This window comes from Zophobas morio, unplaced genomic scaffold (assembly GCF_036711695.1).
Source record: "Zophobas morio isolate AGI-343-1 ecotype UQ-CSIRO unplaced genomic scaffold, CSIRO_AGI_Zmor_V1 ptg000076l, whole genome shotgun sequence".
NCBI lineage: Eukaryota > Metazoa > Arthropoda > Insecta > Coleoptera > Tenebrionidae > Zophobas > Zophobas morio.
In genome coordinates, this window is record NW_026972181.1 from 1,704,591 (window position 1) to 1,708,229 (window position 3,639).

General features: G+C 30.1%; 2 long non-coding RNA genes across 2 annotated transcripts; both read left to right on the forward strand.

The window, feature by feature from the left end:
- The first annotated feature begins 2,623 nt into the window (after window positions 1–2,623).
- LOC135143859 (uncharacterized) lies at window positions 2,624–2,877 on the forward strand. Its single transcript, XR_010282909.1, has 3 exons — window positions 2,624–2,662; window positions 2,713–2,781; window positions 2,841–2,877. It is a non-coding gene; the product is annotated as an uncharacterized LOC135143859 (long non-coding RNA).
- A 101-nt stretch (window positions 2,878–2,978) lies between these two features.
- Window positions 2,979–3,397, forward strand: LOC135143797 (uncharacterized). Its single transcript, XR_010282902.1, has 3 exons — window positions 2,979–3,049; window positions 3,101–3,260; window positions 3,318–3,397. It is a non-coding gene; the product is annotated as an uncharacterized LOC135143797 (long non-coding RNA).
- The last annotated feature ends 242 nt before the right edge of the window (window positions 3,398–3,639 follow it).

The following is a 3,639-nucleotide window of genomic DNA, read 5'->3' on the forward strand; positions in this document are numbered from 1 at the left end:
TTATTATTAACTGGTTTTGTTTTTGATAATATAATACTTCCTGTCAAAATTTTATGCATAACTTGTGACGCTCCTGCTCGCTTTTTTCTTAAATGTGTAAAAAATCACAATGGATTCTATGGTTGTGAAAGGTGTGTTCAGAAAAGATGTTCTGTAGAAAAATGCCGTGTTTTTTTAAAAATTTCTAGTGAATTACGTACTCATGATAGTTTTGCAAACAGGGTTAATCCTGAACATTCATTTAAATGGTGTTCAGAGTCCATTTCTTCAGTTGAAAAGTTTAGATATAATTAAACAATTTCCCTTGGATTACATGCACTTATCCTGCTTAGGTGTGATGCGGAAAATGCTTCTATTTTGGGCAGTTGGTTGTCGATCCCAAAAAGTTAGGTTGCCTATTCATCTTCGAATTCAGTTGTCAAATAGAATTCTAAGATATGCAAAATGTGTACCTATGGAATTTAATCGCAAACCTCGTCCACTCTCAGAATTGAATAGATTCAAAGCTACAGAATTTAGTTTTTTTTTAATGTATCTAGGACCTGTCGTTCTTAAAAACATTTTACCTTTACGTCACTACGAACATTTCTTACTGTTCCATTGTGCTTTATGAATTTTATTAAACAGTCATTTTAAAAACTCTTCTTGGATTTCAACGGCTAAAAAACTTCTAGTCCATTTTGTTAAAATGTTTAAAGTTTTGTATGGATCTGGATCTTGCGTGTATAATGTACACAATTTAATTTACCTAGCTGACGATGTTATTAATCTTAAAATCTTAAAGTTTAAACGAACTTAGCTGTTTTCCGTTTGAAAATTTTTTAGGCAAATTAAAATACATAATTCGAAGCCCTCATAGACCTTGTGCCCAAATTTGTAAACGACTTTCAGAAAAAAATATTGTAAAATATACGCCATTGATGAGTCATTTGATTAAAATATCTGAAACAGATATAAAATTTTCCAATTTCACCATTAAATTAAATGATTTTAGAGATTGTTACGTATTGTTGAAAGAAAAGAAAATTTTAAAAGTACGAGGTATTATAAATAACCAGTCTGTTACTGGTAACCTTTCAACAGAGTTGGGAAATTTTTATGAGTATCCCTTACCTTCAAAACATGTGGGTGTTTTTAAATTTAGGAGGTTTTCTTCTGAATCCGTGAAAGTTAATTTGGATGATGTAATTGGCAAATGTTTTGTCGTTCATACAGAACATTATTTTGTTGGATTTCAACTTTTACACTTAATGAATTGATAAATATGTTTATAATTAAGACTTGGTTTAAGAAAAATTAAATGAGCTTCTAATTTATAATTAAATAATGCACAAAGATTATGAAAAGTAGTGTTATAAAAGGAGCGACAAATTTCACCATTATGCTTCATTAATTGTTGTTATTACTAGCATTTTAAAGTACTTTTTTTTGTTTTATAAATAATTTCTTACATTGTTATTTCTTGTCGTTTGTCTTTTATGTTAAACCTGGCATTTATCGATATTAATGGCTGTTTTATTTTTAATCGATTACATTTTCTTTTTTGGTAAATACCGGTTTAGAATGAACGATTTTATAACTTATTCATTATGATTGTTTAAGACACAAAATTGAAAGAATTAGTTCATTGAAACCATCCCACTAAATGGCATATGAGTTACCTGATAACGATCAAAATTCCAACCTAAAGTACCACATGATTGCAGTAGTGTGTTTCTTTATCAGGAAGTTTGTCTTGACAAAACGTTCGTATCAGCATGAAAGTTTAATTTAAAAAAATATATACATAGAACAACATGTGGGACATCATTGTGTGGAACGAAGAAAATGCCATTGACTTCGTACCGTCCTCTTGGGCAAATGAAAATAAAACTCTTTATAAGTATCCGCAGTGCACTGAGACTAAAATGAGACAATTAATTTATGAATGCAAAAATATAACGGAGAATTTTTCTTGGTTTAAAGCTACCCTAAAAAAGGGTAATATTCAAAAACTTGAAATTGCCAAAAAACTTTGCGAAAAGGGAAAATTTTCTTCCAATATTGATACATCGAGCGATAGCGATATAGAAACAGGTGGTGAGAAAGAAAAGAGGAAAAAAAACCGACGAGACGATTAATTGAAGAAACAGAAGCAATGACCTCAGACACGGAAAGACATTCACGAGATAACAAGGATTCTAACCAGTCGTCCAGTGAGGAAGAAAATGAAGTTCCAATCAAATATAAAAAAGTCAAATTTAGAATACCTGATTCTCCTCCACTCTTATCTCATAAAACTAACCGCGAAGATTATGCAAGTACGCTTTTTTTCTTTTTCTTTTTTCTTTTTGTAACACTCAATCCATTTAATTACAAAATGTATTAAGAATTAAAAGAACATAAATAACATTTGTAGATCGTGAAGATAGCATAAAAAGGAAAACATCTTTTACAGATAATTTCCCTATTGTGAAGAGGAAACAAATGTCTGCCATTCAAGATTACCGGAACATACAACGGCTGGAGGAACCATCAAACAATTTTTCTAATAAAAAAACAAGACATACAGGTAGTTTAGAGAATTTTATGACAAGTAAACTCTTTACAATATGATTTTACTTTTTTTTAGATATGGGAGACACCAGTAGGCACGAAAGCGATGACACTGATAAGGAATCAGGTATTAAACTTTGGAAAATTTGATTTTTTTATCTCACTGCTTTCTTGCAGAGCAAATACATCTCAGTTCAGCTAGTACACTAACAATGTCAAGTGATTCAGCGACCAGTTTCTCAACACGTAAGTGTATTTAAGAGATGTTAGACTTACAAATAATTAAATCATTTGACTATTTGTAGATTTTATGAACACAGTTTTAAAAAACCAAGCTGCAATGAACTATGTTATTAAAACACTTTTAGAGTCATTCAAAAATATTTCTGAATATAAGCATGTTAATGTGGAGGAAGAATCGATATTTCTAAATAAGTTGCCGTGCTCAACCATAAATGACTTAGAAGAAATAGAATTAGAAATTGCCAGAGATAAGAATAAATTCGATGAATTGGTAAGCATTTTTGAATATTATTAACTCCTACTAATTATTGACTAATTTCAGATTGCCGTACTTTATTTGACAGGAAGAGAACAAGTACAAAAAACGGTATACGCAATTTTAAAGAAATTGTTGATGAACCAAGTTACTGTAAAGTTTTCAGGGCAGGGAAGAAAAAGTAAACTGCCTTTTAATGAGCTCACAGTTAATAAGGCTGTAATATGTATGTAAAGTTGTGTGATTAATTAATTACGAGCTTTATAAGTTGGGTTAATTGCAGGCGCCACACGAAAACGCCACAAAAATGCCACGGATACAGAAATAAAAAAAGCGGTAGGACTCTATCTGGCTCAAGCAAAGGCAAGAATGAATTTGCACCGGATAAACGATGAGGTATGATTTTTTATGTTAATTAATTAAATCGATTTTCAACGAATTGGTTATAGGACAAATAATTATTATTAAATAAATATTGACGTATTATAACAATGAAATCTAGTAGTAGAACGTTTTTAATTTCATTGAGTATGTATTTTATTTGATTATAAGTTAAGAGTGTATTTTGTTGTTTAATAAATTTTATGTTTCGTACAATTTTTTTT